Source organism: Argiope bruennichi, chromosome 7, assembly GCF_947563725.1.
Source record: "Argiope bruennichi chromosome 7, qqArgBrue1.1, whole genome shotgun sequence".
Lineage (NCBI taxonomy): Eukaryota > Metazoa > Arthropoda > Arachnida > Araneae > Araneidae > Argiope > Argiope bruennichi.
This window is the reverse complement of record NC_079157.1, coordinates 11,090,619-11,105,866: the sequence shown is the minus strand read 5'-3', so window position 1 is coordinate 11,105,866 and position 15,248 is coordinate 11,090,619. Positions and strand designations below refer to the sequence as shown.

General features: G+C 43.2%; 31 non-coding genes across 31 annotated transcripts; all 31 read left to right on the top strand.

Annotated features, from left to right (window-relative positions):
* The first annotated feature begins 96 nt into the window (after positions 1-96).
* Trnaf-gaa (transfer RNA phenylalanine (anticodon GAA)) lies at positions 97-169 on the top strand. The gene has a single exon. It is a non-coding gene; the product is annotated as a tRNA-Phe (tRNA).
* Positions 170-543: 374 nt separating this feature from the next.
* Trnad-guc (transfer RNA aspartic acid (anticodon GUC)) lies at positions 544-615 on the top strand. Its single transcript has one exon. It is a non-coding gene; the product is annotated as a tRNA-Asp (tRNA).
* A 219-nt stretch (positions 616-834) lies between these two features.
* Trnaf-gaa (transfer RNA phenylalanine (anticodon GAA)) lies at positions 835-907 on the top strand. Its single transcript has one exon. It is a non-coding gene; the product is annotated as a tRNA-Phe (tRNA).
* Positions 908-1,962: 1,055 nt separating this feature from the next.
* On the top strand, positions 1,963-2,035 carry Trnaf-gaa (transfer RNA phenylalanine (anticodon GAA)). Its single transcript has one exon. It is a non-coding gene; the product is annotated as a tRNA-Phe (tRNA).
* A 303-nt stretch (positions 2,036-2,338) lies between these two features.
* Positions 2,339-2,411, top strand: Trnaf-gaa (transfer RNA phenylalanine (anticodon GAA)). The gene has a single exon. It is a non-coding gene; the product is annotated as a tRNA-Phe (tRNA).
* A 303-nt stretch (positions 2,412-2,714) lies between these two features.
* On the top strand, positions 2,715-2,787 carry Trnaf-gaa (transfer RNA phenylalanine (anticodon GAA)). The gene has a single exon. It is a non-coding gene; the product is annotated as a tRNA-Phe (tRNA).
* Positions 2,788-3,084: 297 nt separating this feature from the next.
* Trnaf-gaa (transfer RNA phenylalanine (anticodon GAA)) lies at positions 3,085-3,157 on the top strand. Its single transcript has one exon. It is a non-coding gene; the product is annotated as a tRNA-Phe (tRNA).
* A 303-nt stretch (positions 3,158-3,460) lies between these two features.
* Trnaf-gaa (transfer RNA phenylalanine (anticodon GAA)) lies at positions 3,461-3,533 on the top strand. The gene has a single exon. It is a non-coding gene; the product is annotated as a tRNA-Phe (tRNA).
* Positions 3,534-4,588: 1,055 nt separating this feature from the next.
* Trnaf-gaa (transfer RNA phenylalanine (anticodon GAA)) lies at positions 4,589-4,661 on the top strand. Its single transcript has one exon. It is a non-coding gene; the product is annotated as a tRNA-Phe (tRNA).
* A 10-nt stretch (positions 4,662-4,671) lies between these two features.
* On the top strand, positions 4,672-4,743 carry Trnad-guc (transfer RNA aspartic acid (anticodon GUC)). The gene has a single exon. It is a non-coding gene; the product is annotated as a tRNA-Asp (tRNA).
* Positions 4,744-4,958: 215 nt separating this feature from the next.
* Trnaf-gaa (transfer RNA phenylalanine (anticodon GAA)) lies at positions 4,959-5,031 on the top strand. Its single transcript has one exon. It is a non-coding gene; the product is annotated as a tRNA-Phe (tRNA).
* Positions 5,032-6,086: 1,055 nt separating this feature from the next.
* On the top strand, positions 6,087-6,159 carry Trnaf-gaa (transfer RNA phenylalanine (anticodon GAA)). Its single transcript has one exon. It is a non-coding gene; the product is annotated as a tRNA-Phe (tRNA).
* Positions 6,160-6,169: 10 nt separating this feature from the next.
* Trnad-guc (transfer RNA aspartic acid (anticodon GUC)) lies at positions 6,170-6,241 on the top strand. The gene has a single exon. It is a non-coding gene; the product is annotated as a tRNA-Asp (tRNA).
* Positions 6,242-6,456: 215 nt separating this feature from the next.
* On the top strand, positions 6,457-6,529 carry Trnaf-gaa (transfer RNA phenylalanine (anticodon GAA)). The gene has a single exon. It is a non-coding gene; the product is annotated as a tRNA-Phe (tRNA).
* Positions 6,530-6,832: 303 nt separating this feature from the next.
* Trnaf-gaa (transfer RNA phenylalanine (anticodon GAA)) lies at positions 6,833-6,905 on the top strand. Its single transcript has one exon. It is a non-coding gene; the product is annotated as a tRNA-Phe (tRNA).
* A 10-nt stretch (positions 6,906-6,915) lies between these two features.
* Positions 6,916-6,987, top strand: Trnad-guc (transfer RNA aspartic acid (anticodon GUC)). Its single transcript has one exon. It is a non-coding gene; the product is annotated as a tRNA-Asp (tRNA).
* Positions 6,988-7,208: 221 nt separating this feature from the next.
* Trnaf-gaa (transfer RNA phenylalanine (anticodon GAA)) lies at positions 7,209-7,281 on the top strand. The gene has a single exon. It is a non-coding gene; the product is annotated as a tRNA-Phe (tRNA).
* Positions 7,282-7,291: 10 nt separating this feature from the next.
* Positions 7,292-7,363, top strand: Trnad-guc (transfer RNA aspartic acid (anticodon GUC)). Its single transcript has one exon. It is a non-coding gene; the product is annotated as a tRNA-Asp (tRNA).
* Positions 7,364-7,578: 215 nt separating this feature from the next.
* On the top strand, positions 7,579-7,651 carry Trnaf-gaa (transfer RNA phenylalanine (anticodon GAA)). The gene has a single exon. It is a non-coding gene; the product is annotated as a tRNA-Phe (tRNA).
* A 303-nt stretch (positions 7,652-7,954) lies between these two features.
* On the top strand, positions 7,955-8,027 carry Trnaf-gaa (transfer RNA phenylalanine (anticodon GAA)). The gene has a single exon. It is a non-coding gene; the product is annotated as a tRNA-Phe (tRNA).
* A 10-nt stretch (positions 8,028-8,037) lies between these two features.
* On the top strand, positions 8,038-8,109 carry Trnad-guc (transfer RNA aspartic acid (anticodon GUC)). Its single transcript has one exon. It is a non-coding gene; the product is annotated as a tRNA-Asp (tRNA).
* A 292-nt stretch (positions 8,110-8,401) lies between these two features.
* Positions 8,402-8,473, top strand: Trnad-guc (transfer RNA aspartic acid (anticodon GUC)). Its single transcript has one exon. It is a non-coding gene; the product is annotated as a tRNA-Asp (tRNA).
* A 595-nt stretch (positions 8,474-9,068) lies between these two features.
* Positions 9,069-9,141, top strand: Trnaf-gaa (transfer RNA phenylalanine (anticodon GAA)). The gene has a single exon. It is a non-coding gene; the product is annotated as a tRNA-Phe (tRNA).
* Positions 9,142-10,572: 1,431 nt separating this feature from the next.
* Trnaf-gaa (transfer RNA phenylalanine (anticodon GAA)) lies at positions 10,573-10,645 on the top strand. Its single transcript has one exon. It is a non-coding gene; the product is annotated as a tRNA-Phe (tRNA).
* Positions 10,646-10,655: 10 nt separating this feature from the next.
* Positions 10,656-10,727, top strand: Trnad-guc (transfer RNA aspartic acid (anticodon GUC)). The gene has a single exon. It is a non-coding gene; the product is annotated as a tRNA-Asp (tRNA).
* Positions 10,728-10,942: 215 nt separating this feature from the next.
* On the top strand, positions 10,943-11,015 carry Trnaf-gaa (transfer RNA phenylalanine (anticodon GAA)). Its single transcript has one exon. It is a non-coding gene; the product is annotated as a tRNA-Phe (tRNA).
* Positions 11,016-11,318: 303 nt separating this feature from the next.
* Trnaf-gaa (transfer RNA phenylalanine (anticodon GAA)) lies at positions 11,319-11,391 on the top strand. The gene has a single exon. It is a non-coding gene; the product is annotated as a tRNA-Phe (tRNA).
* A 374-nt stretch (positions 11,392-11,765) lies between these two features.
* Trnad-guc (transfer RNA aspartic acid (anticodon GUC)) lies at positions 11,766-11,837 on the top strand. The gene has a single exon. It is a non-coding gene; the product is annotated as a tRNA-Asp (tRNA).
* Positions 11,838-12,432: 595 nt separating this feature from the next.
* Positions 12,433-12,505, top strand: Trnaf-gaa (transfer RNA phenylalanine (anticodon GAA)). The gene has a single exon. It is a non-coding gene; the product is annotated as a tRNA-Phe (tRNA).
* Positions 12,506-13,936: 1,431 nt separating this feature from the next.
* Trnaf-gaa (transfer RNA phenylalanine (anticodon GAA)) lies at positions 13,937-14,009 on the top strand. The gene has a single exon. It is a non-coding gene; the product is annotated as a tRNA-Phe (tRNA).
* Positions 14,010-15,070: 1,061 nt separating this feature from the next.
* Positions 15,071-15,143, top strand: Trnaf-gaa (transfer RNA phenylalanine (anticodon GAA)). The gene has a single exon. It is a non-coding gene; the product is annotated as a tRNA-Phe (tRNA).
* The last annotated feature ends 105 nt before the right edge of the window (positions 15,144-15,248 follow it).

Genomic DNA, 15,248 nt, shown 5'->3' with positions numbered 1-15,248 from the left:
ATGTATCTTCTCTCGTCCCTTTATGAACAAATAACATCTTGCTGATTCTTTCCAGTTTCATTCTGATAAAGCTGCTTTCCGATTTCTCCTAGGCGTGCCGAAATAGCTCAGTTGGGAGAGCGTTAGACTGAAGATCTAAAGGTCCCTGGTTCGATCCCGGGTTTCGGCAAGCGTAACTGTCCTCGGTAGTATAGTGGTCAGTATCCCCGCCTGTCACGCGGGAGACCGGGGTTCGATTCCCCGACGGGGAGTTTGCGATATAACATTAACCTTTTTATTTTTATTGGATAACACTAATAATCCTACATGTGCGCTTTCGATTGACTTTAGAAATCTTGACAAACCACATTCGCTGAGTAACACAATTCTTTATTAGATGTATCTTCTCTCGTCCTTTTATGAACAAATAACATCTTGCTGATTCTTTCCAATTTCATTCTGGTAAAGCTGCTTTCCGATTACTCCTAGGCGTGCCGAAATAGCTCAGTTGGGAGAGCTTTAGACTGAAGATCTAAAGGTCCCGGGTTTCGGCAAGCGTAACTGTCCTCGGTAGTATAGTGGTCAGTATCCCCGCCTGTCACGCGGGAGACCGGGGTTCGATTCCCCGCCGGGGAGTTTGCGATACAACATTAATCTTTTTATTTTTATTGGATAACACTAATAATTCTACATGTGCTCTTTCGATTGACTTTAGAAATCTTGACAAACCACATTCGCTGAGTAACACAATTTTCCTTAGATGTATCTTCTCTCGTCCTTTTATGAACAAATAACATCTTGCTGATTCTTTCCAATTTCATTCTGGTAAAGCTGCTTCGGATCTCTCCTAGGCGGGCCGAAATAGCTCAGTTGGGAGAGCGTTAGACTGAAGATCTAAAGGTCCCTGGTTCGATCCCGGGTTTCGGCAAGCGTAACTGTCCTCGATAGTATAGTGGTCAGTATCCCCGCCTGTCACGCGGGAGACCGGGATTCGATTCCCCGCCGGGGAGTTTGCGATTTAACATTAATCTTTTTATTTTTATTGGATAACACTAATAATTCTACATGTGCTCTTTCGATTGACTTTAGAAATCTTGACAAACCACATTCGCTGAGTAACACAATTCTTCCTTAGATGTATCTTCTCTCGTCCTTTTATGAACAAATAACATCTTGCTGATTCTTTCCAGTTTCATTCTGGTAAAGCTGCTTTCCGATTTCTCCTATGCGTGCCGAAATAGCTCAGCTGGGACAGCGTTAGACTGAAGATCTAAAGGTCCCTGGTTCTATCCCGGGTGTCGGCAAGCGTAACTGTCTTCGGTAGTATAGTGGTCAGTATCCCCGCCTGTCACGCGGGAGACCGGGGTTCGATTCCCCGCCGTCGAGTTTGCTATATCTCTTTAATCTTTTTATTTTTATTGGATAACACTAATAATTCTACATGTGCGCTTTCGATTGACTTTAGAAATCTTGACAAACCACATTCGCTGAGTAACACAATTCTTCCTTAGATGTATCTTCTCTCGTAGTTTTATGAACAAATAACATCTTGCAGATTCTTTCCAGTTTCATTCTCATAAAGCTGCTTTCCGATTTCTCCTAGGCGTGCCGAAATAGCTCGGTTGGGAGAGCGTTAGACTGAAGATCTAAATGTCCTTGGTTCGATCCCGGGTGTCGGCAAGCGTAACTGTCTTCGGTAGTATAGTGGTCAGTATCCCCGCCTGTCACGCGGGAGACCGGGGTTCGATTCCCCGCCGTCGAGTTTGCTATATTTCTTTAATCTTTTGATTTTTATTGGATAACACTAATAATTCTACATGTGCGCTTTCGATTGACTTTAGAAATCTTGACAAACCACATTCGCTGAGTAACACAATTCTTTATTAGATGTATCTTCTCTCGTCCTTTTATGAACAAATAACATCTTGCTGATTCTTTCCAGTTTCATTCTGATAAAGCTGCTTTCCGATTTCTCCTAGGCGTGCCGAAATAGCTCAGTTGGGAGAGCGTTAGACTGAAGATCTAAAGGTCCCTGGTTCGATCCCGGGTTTCGGCAAGCGTAACTGTCTTCGGTAGTATAGTGGTCAGTATCCCCGCCTGTCACGCGGGACACCGGGGTTCGATTACCCGCCGGAGCGTTTGCGATATAACATTAATCTTTTTATTTTTATTGGATAACAATAATAATTATACATGTGCTCTTTCGATTGACTTTAGAAATCTTGACAAACCACATTCAATGAGTAACACAATTCTTCCTTAGATGTATCTTCTCTCGTCCCTTTATGAACAAATAACATCTTGCTGATTCTTTCCAGTTTCATTCTGATAAAGCTGCTTTCCGATTTCTCCTAGGCGTGCCGAAATAGCTCAGTTGGGAGAGCGTTAGACTGAAGATCTAAAGGTCCCTGGTTCGATCCCGGGTTTCGGCAAGCGTAACTGTCCTCGGTAGTATAGTGGTCAGTATCCCCGCCTGTCACGCGGGAGACCGGGGTTCGATTCCCCCCCGTCGAGTTTCCTATGTTTCTTTAATCTTTTTATTTTTATTGGATAACACTAATAATTCTACATGTGCGCTTTTGATTGACTTTAGAAATCTTGACAAACCACATTCGCTGAGTAACACAATTCTTCCTTAGATGTATCTTCTCTCGTCCTTTTATGAACAAATAACAATTTGCTGATTCTTTCCAATTTCATTCTGGTAAAGCTGCTTTCCGATTTCTCCTAGGCGTGCCGAAATAGCTCAGTTGGGAGAGCGTTAGACTGAAGATCTAAAGGTCCCTGGTTCGATCCCGGGTTTCGGCAAGCTTAACTGTCCTCGGTAGTATAGTGGTCAGTATCCCCGCCTGTCACGCGGGAGACCGGGGTTCGATTCCCCGCCGGAGAGTTTGCGATATTTCTTTAATATTTTTATTGGATAACACTAATAATTCTACATGTGCGCTTTCGATTGACTTTAGAAATCTTGACAAACCACATTCGCTGAGTAACACAATTCTTTATTAGATGTATCTTCTCTCGTCCTTTTATGAACAAATAACATCTTGCTGATTCTTTCCAGTTTCATTCTGATAAAGCTGCTTTCCGATTTCTCCTAGGCGTGCCGAAATAGCTCAGTTGGGAGAGCGTTAGACTGAAGATCTAAAGGTCCCTGGTTCGATCCCGGGTTTCGGCAAGCGTAACTGTCTTCGGTAGTATAGTGGTCAGTATCCCCGCCTGTCACGCGGGACACCGGGGTTCGATTACCCGCCGGAGCGTTTGCGATATAACATTAATCTTTTTATTTTTATTGGATAACAATAATAATTATACATGTGCTCTTTCGATTGACTTTAGAAATCTTGACAAAACACATTCGCTGAGTAACACAATTCTTCCTTAGATGTATCTTCTCTCGTCCCTTTATGAACAAATAACATCTTGCTGATTCTTTCCAGTTTCATTCTGATAAAGCTGCTTTCCGATTTCTCCTAGGCGTGCCGAAATAGCTCAGTTGGGAGAGCGTTAGACTGAAGATCTAAAGGTCCCTGGTTCGATCCCGGGTTTCGGCAAGCGTAACTGTCCTCGGTAGTATAGTGGTCAGTATCCCCGCCTGTCACGTGGGAGACCGGGGTTCGATTCCCCGCCGGGGAGTTTGCTATATTTCTTTAATCTTTTTATTTTTATTGGATTACATTAATAATTCTACATGTGCGCTTTCGATTGACTTTAGAAATCTTGACAAACCACATTCGCTGAGTAACACAATTCTTCCTTAGATGTATCTTCTCTCGTCCTTTTATGAACAAATAACATCTTGCTGATTCTTTCCAGTTTCATTCTGGTAAAGCTGCTTTCCGATTTCTCCTAGGCGTGCCGAAATAGCTCAGTTGGGAGAGCGTTAGACTGAAGATGTAAAGGTCCCTGGTTCGATCCCGGGTTTCGGCAAGCGTAACTGTCCTAGGTAGTATAGTGGTCAGTATCCCCGCCTGTCACGCAGGAGACCGGGGTTCGATTCCCCGCCGGGGAGTTTGCTATATTTCTTTAATCTTTTTGTTTTTATTGGATAACACTAATAATTCTACATGTGCGCTTTCGACTGACTTTAGAAATCTTCACAAACCACATTCGCTGAGTAACACAATTCTTTATTAGATGTATCTTCTCTCGTCCTTTTATGAACAAATAACATCTTGCTGCTTCTTTCCAATTTCATTCTGGTAAAGCTGCTTTCCGATTTCTCCTAGGCGTGCCGAAGTAGCTCAGTTGGGAGAGCGTTAGACTGAAGATCTAAAGGTAACTGGTTCGATCCCTGGTTTCGGCAAGCGTAACTGTCCTCGGTAGTATAGTGGTCAGTATCCCCGCCTGTCACGCGGGAGACCGGGGTTCGATTCCCCCCCGTCGAGTTTCCTATGTTTCTTTAATCTTTTTATTTTTATTGGATAACACTAATAATTCTACATGTGCGCTTTCGATTGACTTTAGAAATCTTGACAAACCACATTCGCTGAGTAACACAATTCTTCCTTAGATGTATCTTCTCTCGTCCTTTTATGAACAAATAACAATTTGCTGATTCTTTCCAATTTCATTCTGGTAAAGCTGCTTTCCGATTTCTCCTAGGCGTGCCGAAATAGCTCAGTTGGGAGAGCGTTAGACTGAAGATCTAAAGGTCCCTGGTTCGATCCCGGGTTTCGGCAAGCTTAACTGTCCTCGGTAGTATAGTGGTCAGTATCCCCGCCTGTCACGCGGGAGACCGGGGTTCGATTCCCCGCCGGGGAGTTTGCGATATTTCTTTAATATTTTTATTGGATAACACTAATAATTCTACATGTGCGCTTTCGATTGACTTTAGAAATCTTGACAAACCACATTCGCTGAGTAACACAATTCTTTATTAGATGTATCTTCTCTCGTCCTTTTATGAACAAATAACATCTTGCTGATTCTTTCCAGTTTCATTCTGATAAAGCTGCTTTCCGATTTCTCCTTGGCGTGCCGAAATAGCTCAGTTGGGAGAGCGTTAGACTGAAGATCTAAAGGTCCCTGGTTCGATCCCGGGTTTCGGCAAGCGTAACTGTCCTCGGTAGTATAGTGGTCAGTATCCCCGCCTGTCACGTGGGAGACCGGGGTTCGATTCCCCGCCGGGGAGTTTGCTATATTTCTTTAATCTTTTTATTTTTATTGGATTACATTAATAATTCTACATGTGCGCTTTCGATTGACTTTAGAAATCTTGACAAACCACATTCGCTGAGTAACACAATTCTTCCTTAGATGTATCTTCTCTCGTCCTTTTATGAACAAATAACATCTTGCTGATTCTTTCCAGTTTCATTCTGGTAAAGCTGCTTTCCGATTTCTCCTAGGCGTGCCGAAATAGCTCAGTTGGGAGAGCGTTAGACTGAAGATGTAAAGGTCCCTGGTTCGATCCCGGGTTTCGGCAAGCGTAACTGTCCTAGGTAGTATAGTGGTCAGTATCCCCGCCTGTCACGCAGGAGACCGGGGTTCGATTCCCCGCCGGGGAGTTTGCTATATTTCTTTAATCTTTTTGTTTTTATTGGATAACACTAATAATTCTACATGTGCGCTTTCGACTGACTTTAGAAATCTTCACAAACCACATTCGCTGAGTAACACAATTCTTTATTAGATGTATCTTCTCTCGTCCTTTTATGAACAAATAACATCTTGCTGCTTCTTTCCAATTTCATTCTGGTAAAGCTGCTTTCCGATTTCTCCTAGGCGTGCCGAAGTAGCTCAGTTGGGAGAGCGTTAGACTGAAGATCTAAAGGTAACTGGTTCGATCCCTGGTTTCGGCAAGCGTAACTGTCCTCGGTAGTATAGTGGTCAGTATCCCCGCCTGTCACGCGGGAGACCGGGGTTCGATTCCCCCCCGTCGAGTTTCCTATGTTTCTTTAATCTTTTTATTTTTATTGGATAACACTAATAATTCTACATGTGCGCTTTCGATTGACTTTAGAAATCTTGACAAACCACATTCGCTGAGTAACACAATTCTTCCTTAGATGTATCTTCTCTCGTCCTTTTATGAACAAATAACAATTTGCTGATTCTTTCCAATTTCATTCTGGTAAAGCTGCTTTCCGATTTCTCCTAGGCGTGCCGAAATAGCTCAGTTGGGAGAGCGTTAGACTGAAGATCTAAAGGTCCCTGGTTCGATCCCGGGTTTCGGCAAGCTTAACTGTCCTCGGTAGTATAGTGGTCAGTATCCCCGCCTGTCACGCGGGAGACCGGGGTTCGATTCCCCGCCGGGGAGTTTGCGATATTTCTTTAATATTTTTATTGGATAACACTAATAATTCTACATGTGCGCTTTCGATTGACTTTAGAAATCTTGACAAACCACATTCGCTGAGTAACACAATTCTTTATTAGATGTATCTTCTCTCGTCCTTTTATGAACAAATAACATCTTGCTGATTCTTTCCAGTTTCATTCTGATAAAGCTGCTTTCCGATTTCTCCTTGGCGTGCCGAAATAGCTCAGTTGGGAGAGCGTTAGACTGAAGATCTAAAGGTCCCTGGTTCGATCCCGGGTTTCGGCAAGCGTAACTGTCTTCGGTAGTATAGTGGTCAGTATCCCCGCCTGTCACGCGGGACACCGGGGTTCGATTACCCGCCGGAGCGTTTGCGATATAACATTAATCTTTTTATTTTTATTGGATAACAATAATAATTATACATGTGCTCTTTCGATTGACTTTAGAAATCTTGACAAACCACATTCGCTGAGTAACACAATTCTTCCTTAGATGTATCTTCTCTCGTCCCTTTATGAACAAATAACATCTTGCTGATTCTTTCCAGTTTCATTCTGATAAAGCTGCTTTCCGATTTCTCCTAGGCGTGCCGAAATAGCTCAGTTGGGAGAGCGTTAGACTGAAGATCTAAAGGTCCCTGGTTCGATCCCGGGTTTCGGCAAGCGTAACTGTCCTCGGTAGTATAGTGGTCAGTATCCCCGCCTGTCACGCGGGAGACCGGGGTTCGATTCCCCGCCGGGGAGTTTGCGATATAACATTAACCTTTTTATTTTTATTGGATAACACTAATAATCCTACATGTGCGCTTTCGATTGACTTTAGAAATCTTGACAAACCACATTCGCTGAGTAACACAATTCTTTATTAGATGTATCTTCTCTCGTCCTTTTATGAACAAATAACATCTTGCTGATTCTTTCCAATTTCATTCTGGTAAAGCTGCTTTCCGATTTCTCCTAGGCGTGCCGAAATAGCTCAGTTGGGAGAGCGTTAGACTGAAGATCTAAAGGTCCCTGGTTCGATCCCGGGTTTCGGCAAGCTTAACTGTCCTCGGTAGTATAGTGGTCAGTATCCCCGCCTGTCACGCGGGAGACCGGGGTTCGATTCCCCGCCGGGGAGTTTGCGATATTTCTTTAATATTTTTATTGGATAACACTAATAATTCTACATGTGCGCTTTCGATTGACTTTAGAAATCTTGACAAACCACATTCGCTGAGTAACACAATTCTTTATTAGATGTATCTTCTCTCGTCCTTTTATGAACAAATAACATCTTGCTGATTCTTTCCAGTTTCATTCTGATAAAGCTGCTTTCCGATTTCTCCTTGGCGTGCCGAAATAGCTCAGTTGGGAGAGCGTTAGACTGAAGATCTAAAGGTCCCTGGTTCGATCCCGGGTTTCGGCAAGCGTAACTGTCTTCGGTAGTATAGTGGTCAGTATCCCCGCCTGTCACGCGGGACACCGGGGTTCGATTACCCGCCGGAGCGTTTGCGATATAACATTAATCTTTTTATTTTTATTGGATAACAATAATAATTATACATGTGCTCTTTCGATTGACTTTAGAAATCTTGACAAACCACATTCGCTGAGTAACACAATTCTTCCTTAGATGTATCTTCTCTCGTCCCTTTATGAACAAATAACATCTTGCTGATTCTTTCCAGTTTCATTCTGATAAAGCTGCTTTCCGATTTCTCCTAGGCGTGCCGAAATAGCTCAGTTGGGAGAGCGTTAGACTGAAGATCTAAAGGTCCCTGGTTCGATCCCGGGTTTCGGCAAGCGTAACTGTCCTCGGTAGTATAGTGGTCAGTATCCCCGCCTGTCACGCGGGAGACCGGGGTTCGATTCCCCGCCGGGGAGTTTGCGATATAACATTAACCTTTTTATTTTTATTGGATAACACTAATAATCCTACATGTGCGCTTTCGATTGACTTTAGAAATCTTGACAAACCACATTCGCTGAGTAACACAATTCTTTATTAGATGTATCTTCTCTCGTCCTTTTATGAACAAATAACATCTTGCTGATTCTTTCCAATTTCATTCTGGTAAAGCTGCTTTCCGATTACTCCTAGGCGTGCCGAAATAGCTCAGTTGGGAGAGCTTTAGACTGAAGATCTAAAGGTCCCGGGTTTCGTCAAGCGTAACTTTCCTCGGTAGTATAGTGGTCAGTATCCCCGCCTGTCACGCGGGAGACCGGGGTTCGATTCCCCGCCGGGGAGTTTGCTATATTTCTTTAATCTTTTTATTTTTATTGGATAACACTAATAATTCTACATGTGCGCTTTCGATTGACTTTAGAAATCTTGACAAACCACATTCGCTGAGTAACACAATTCTTCCTTAGATGTATCTTCTCTCGTCCTTTTATGAACAAATAACATCTTGCTGATTCTTTCCAGTTTCATTCTGGTAAAGCTGCTTTCCGATTTCTCCTAATAGTGCCGAAATAGCTCAGATGGGAGAGCGTTAGACTGAAGATTTAAAGGTCCCTGGTTCGATCCCGCGTTTCGGCAAGCGTAGCTGTCCTCGGTAGTATAGTGGTCAGTATCCCCGCCTGTCACGCGGGAGACCGGGGTTCGATTCCCCTCCGGGGCGTTTGCGATACAACATTAATCTTTTTATTTTTATTGGATAACACTAATAATTCTACATGTGCTCTTTCGATTGACTTTAGAAATCTTGACAAACCACATTCGCTGAGTAACACAATTTTCCTTAGATGTATCTTCTCTCGTCCTTTTATGAACAAATAACATCTTGCTGATTCTTTCCAATTTCATTCTGGTAAAGCTGCTTCGGATCTCTCCTAGGCGGGCCGAAATAGCTCAGTTGGGAGAGCGTTAGACTGAAGATCTAAAGGTCCCTGGTTCGATCCCGGGTTTCGGCAAGCGTAACTGTCCTCGATAGTATAGTGGTCAGTATCCCAGCCTGTCACGCGGGAGACCGGGATTCGATTCCCCGCCGGGGAGTTTGCGATTTAACATTAATCTTTTTATTTTTATTGGATAACACTAATAATTCTACATGTGCTCTTTCGATTGACTTTAGAAATCTTGACAAACCACATTCGCTGAGTAACACAATTCTTCCTTAGATGTATCTTCTCTCGTCCTTTTATGAACAAATAACATCTTGCTGATTCTTTCCAGTTTCATTCTGGTAAAGCTGCTTTCCGATTTCTCCTATGCGTGCCGAAATAGCTCAGCTGGGACAGCGTTAGACTGAAGATCTAAAGGTCCCTGGTTCTATCCCGGGTGTCGGCAAGCGTAACTGTCTTCGGTAGTATAGTGGTCAGTATCCCCGCCTGTCACGCGGGAGACCGGGGTTCGATTCCCCGCCGTCGAGTTTGCTATATCTCTTTAATCTTTTTATTTTTATTGGATAACACTAATAATTCTACATGTGCGCTTTCGATTGACTTTAGAAATCTTGACAAACCACATTCGCTGAGTAACACAATTCTTCCTTAGATGTATCTTCTCTCGTCCTTTTATGAACAAATAACATCTTGCTGATTCTTTCCAGTTTCATTCTGGTAAAGCTGCTTTCCGATTTCTCCTAGGCGTGCCGAAATAGCTCAGTTGGGAGAGCGTTAGACTGAAGATGTAAAGGTCCCTGGTTCGATCCCGGGTTTCGGCAAGCGTAACTGTCCTAGGTAGTATAGTGGTCAGTATCCCCGCCTGTCACGCAGGAGACCGGGGTTCGATTCCCCGCCGGGGAGTTTGCTATATTTCTTTAATCTTTTTGTTTTTATTGGATAACACTAATAATTCTACATGTGCGCTTTCGATTGACTTTAGAAATCTTCACAAACCACATTCGCTGAGTAACACAATTCTTTATTAGATGTATCTTCTCTCGTCCTTTTATGAACAAATAACATCTTGCTGCTTCTTTCCAATTTCATTCTGGTAAAGCTGCTTTCCGATTTCTCCTAGGCGTGCCGAAGTAGCTCAGTTGGGAGAGCGTTAGACTGAAGATCTAAAGGTAACTGGTTCGATCCCTGGTTTCGGCAAGCGTAACTGTCCTCGGTAGTATAGTGGTCAGTATCCCCGCCTGTCACGCGGGAGACCGGGGTTCGATTCCCCCCCGTCGAGTTTCCTATGTTTCTTTAATCTTTTTATTTTTATTGGATAACACTAATAATTCTACATGTGCGCTTTCGATTGACTTTAGAAATCTTGACAAACCACATTCGCTGAGTAACACAATTCTTCCTTAGATGTATCTTCTCTCGTCCTTTTATGAACAAATAACAATTTGCTGATTCTTTCCAATTTCATTCTGGTAAAGCTGCTTTCCGATTTCTCCTAGGCGTGCCGAAATAGCTCAGTTGGGAGAGCGTTAGACTGAAGATCTAAAGGTCCCTGGTTCGATCCCGGGTTTCGGCAAGCTTAACTGTCCTCGGTAGTATAGTGGTCAGTATCCCCGCCTGTCACGCGGGAGACCGGGGTTCGATTCCCCGCCGGGGAGTTTGCGATATTTCTTTAATATTTTTATTGGATAACACTAATAATTCTACATGTGCGCTTTCGATTGACTTTAGAAATCTTGACAAACCACATTCGCTGAGTAACACAATTCTTTATTAGATGTATCTTCTCTCGTCCTTTTATGAACAAATAACATCTTGCTGATTCTTTCCAGTTTCATTCTGATAAAGCTGCTTTCCGATTTCTTCTTGGCGTGCCGAAATAGCTCAGTTGGGAGAGCGTTAGACTGAAGATCTAAAGGTCCCTGGTTCGATCCCGGGTTTCGGCAAGCGTAACTGTCTTCGGTAGTATAGTGGTCAGTATCCCCGCCTGTCACGCGGGACACCGGGGTTCGATTACCCGCCGGAGCGTTTGCGATATAACATTAATCTTTTTATTTTTATTGGATAACAATAATAATTATACATGTGCTCTTTCGATTGACTTTAGAAATCTTGACAAACCACATTCGCTGAGTAACACAATTCTTCCTTAGATGTATCTTCTCTCGTCCCTTTATGAACAAATAACATCTTGCTGATTCTTTCCAGTTTCATTCTGATAAAGCTGCTTTCCGATTTCTCCTAGGCGTGCCGAAATAGCTCAGTTGGGAGAGCGTTAGACTGAAGATCTAAAGGTCCCTGGTTCGATCCCGGGTTTCGGCAAGCGTAACTGTCCTCGGTAGTATAGTGGTCAGTATCCCCGCCTGTCACGCGGGAGACCGGGGTTCGATTCCCCGACGGGGAGTTTGCGATATAACATTAACCTTTTTATTTTTATTGGATAACACTAATAATCCTACATGTGCGCTTTCGATTGACTTTAGAAATCTTGACAAACCACATTCGCTGAGTAACACAATTCTTTATTAGATGTATCTTCTCTCGTCCTTTTATGAACAAATAACATCTTGCTGATTCTTTCCAATTTCATTCTGGTAAAGCTGCTTTCCGATTACTCCTAGGCGTGCCGAAATAGCTCAGTTGGGAGAGCTTTAGACTGAAGATCTAAAGGTCCCGGGTTTCGGCAAGCGTAACTGTCCTCGGTAGTATAGTGGTCAGTATCCCCGCCTGTCACGCGGGAGACCGGGGTTCGATTCCCCGCCGGGGAGTTTGCTATATTTCTTTAATCTTTTTATTTTTATTGGATAACACTAATAATTCGACATGTGCGCTTTCGATTGACTTTAGAAATCTTGACAAACCACATTCGCTGAGTAACACAATTCTTCCTTAGATGTATCTTCTCTCGTCCTTTTATGAACAAATAACATCTTGCTGATTCTTTCCAGTTTCATTCTGGTAAAGCTGCTTTCCGATTTCTCCTAATAGTGCCGAAATAGCTCAGATGGGAGAGCGTTAGACTGAAGATTTAAAGGTCCCTGGTTCGATCCCGGGTTTCGGCAAGCGTAACTGTCCTCGGTAGTATAGTGGTCAGTATCCCCGCCTGTCACGCGGGAGACCGGGGTTCGATTCCCCTCCGGGGCGTTTGCGATACAACATTAATCTTTTTATTTTTATTGGATAACACTAATAATTCTACATGTGCTCTTTCGATTGACTTTAGAAATCTTGACAAACCACATTCGCTGAGTAACACAATTTTCCTTAGATGTATCTTCTCTCGTCCTTTTATGAACAAATAACATCTTGCTGATTCTTTCCAATTTCATTCTGGTAAAGCTGCTTCGGATCTCTCCTAGGCGGGCCGAAATAGCTCAGTTGGGAGAGCGTTAGACTGAAGATCTAAAGGTCCCTGGTTCGATCCCGGGTTTCGGCAAGCGTAACTGTCCTCGATAGTATAGTGGTCAGTATCCCCGCCTGTCACGCGGGAGACCGGGATTCGATTCCCCGCCGGGGAGTTTGCGATTTAACATTAATCTTTTTATTTTTATTGGATAACACTAATAATTCTACATGTGCTCTTTCGATTGACTTTAGAAATCTTGACAAACCACATTCGCTGAGTAACACAATTCTTCCTTAGATGTATCTTCTCTCGTCCTTTTATGAACAAATAACATCTGGCTGATTCTTTCCAGTTTCATTCTGGTAAAGCTGCTTTCCGATTTCTCCTATGCGTGCCGAAATAGCTCAGCTGGGACAGCGTTAGACTGAAGATCTAAAGGTCCCTGGTTCTATCCCGGGTGTCGGCAAGCGTAACTGTCTTCGGTAGTATAGTGGTCAGTATCCCCGCCTGTCACGCGGGAGACCGGGGTTCGATTCCCCGCCGTCGAGTTTGCTATATCTCTTTAATCTTTTTATTTTTATTGGATAACACTAATAATTCTACATGTGCGCTTTCGATTGACTTTAGAAATCTTGACAAACCACATTCGCTGAGTAACACAATTCTTCCTTAGATGTATCTTCTCTCGTAGTTTTATGAACAAATAACATCTTGCAGATTCTTTCCAGTTTCATTCTCATAAAGCTGCTTTCCGATTTCTCCTAGGCGTGCCGAAATAGCTCGGTTGGGAGAGCGTTAGACTGAAGATCTAAATGTCCTTGGTTCGATCCCGGGTGTCGGCAAGCGTAACTGTCTTCGGTAGTATAGTGGTCAGTATCCCCGCCTGTCACGCGGGAGACCGGGGTTCGATTCCCCGCCGTCGAGTTTGCTATATTTCTTTAATCTTTTGATTTTTATTGGATAACACTAATAATTCTACATGTGCGCTTTCGATTGACTTTAGAAATCTTGACAAACCACATTCGCTGAGTAACACAATTCTTTATTAGATGTATCATCTCTCGTCCTTTTATGAACAAATAACATTTTGCTGATTCTTTCCAATTTCATTCTGGTAAAACTGCTTTCCGATTTCTCCTAGGCGTGCCGAAATAGCTCAGTTGGGAGAGCGATAGACTGAATATCTAAAGGTCCCTGGTTCGATCCCGGGTTTCGGCAAGCGTAACTGTCCTCGGTAGTATAGTGGTCAGTATCCTCGCCTGTCACGAGGGAGGCCGGGGTTCGATTCCCCGCCGTCGAGTTTGCTATATTTCTTTAATCTTTTTATTTTTATTGGATAACACTAATAATTCTACATGTGCGCTTTCGATTGACTTTAGAAATCTTGACAAACCACATTCGCTGAGTAACACAATTCTTTATTAGATGTATCTTCTCTCGTCCTTTTATGAACAAATAACATCTTGCTGATTCTTTCCAATTTCATTCTGGTAAAGCTGCTTTCCCATTTCTAACAGGGGTGCCGAAATAGCTCAGTTGGGAGAGCGTTAGACTGAAGATCTAAAGGTCCCTGGTTCGATCCCGGGTTTCGGCAAGCGTAACTGTCTTCGGTAGTATAGTGGTCAGTATCCCCGCCTGTCACGCGGGAGACCGGGATTCGATTCCCCGCCGTCGAGTTTGCTATATTTCTTTAATATTTTTATTGGATAACACTAATAATTCTACATGTGCGCTTTCGATTGACTTTAGAAATCTTGACAAACCACATTCGCTGAGTAACACAATTCTTTATTAGATGTATCTTCTCTCGTCCTTTTATGAACAAATAACATCTTGCTGATTCTTTCCAATTTCATTCTGGTAAAGCTGCTTTCCGATTTCTCCTAGGCGTGCCGAAATAGCTCAGTTGGGAGAGCGTTAGACTGAAGATCTAAAGGTCCCTGGTTCGATCCCGGTTTTCGGCAAGCGTAACTGTCCTCGTTAGTATAGTGGTCAGTATCCCCGCCTGTCACGCGGGAGACCGGGGTTCGATTCCCCGCCGTCGAGTTTGCTATATTTCTTTAATCTTTTTATTTTTATTGGATAACACTAATAATTCTACATGTGCGCTTTCGATTGACTTTAGAAATCTTGACAAACCACATTCGCTGAGTAACACAATTCTTTATTAGATGTATCTTCTCTCGTCCTTTTATGAACAAATAACATCTTGCTGATTCTTTCCAATTTCATTCTGGTAAAGCTGCTTTCCGATTTCTCCTAGGCGTGCCGAAATAGCTCAGTTGGGAGAGCGTTAGACTGAAGATCTAAAGTTCCCTGGTTCGATCCCGGGTTTCGGCAAGCGTAACTGTCCTCGGTAGTATAGTGGTCAGTATCCCTGCCTGTCACGCGGGAGACCGGGGTTCGATTCCCCGACGGGGAGTTTGCGATATAACATTAATCTTTTTATTTTTATTTTTATTTTTATTGGATAACACTAATAATTCTACATGTGCTCTTTCGATTTACTTTAGAAATCTTGACAAATCACATTCGCTGAGTAACACAATTCTTCCTTAGATGTATCTTCTCTCGTCCTTTTATGAACAAATAACATCTTGCTGATTCTTTCCAGTTTCATTCTCATAAAGCTGCTTTCCGATTTCTCCTAGGCGTGCCGAAATAGCTCAGCTGGGAGAGCGTTAGACTGAAGATCTAAAGGTCCCTGGTTCGATCCCGGGTTTCGGCAAGCGTAACTGTCCTCGGTAGTATAGTGGTCAGTATCCCCGCCTGTCACGAGGGAGACCGGGGTTCGATTCCCCGCCGTCGAGTTTGCTATATTTCTTTAATCTTT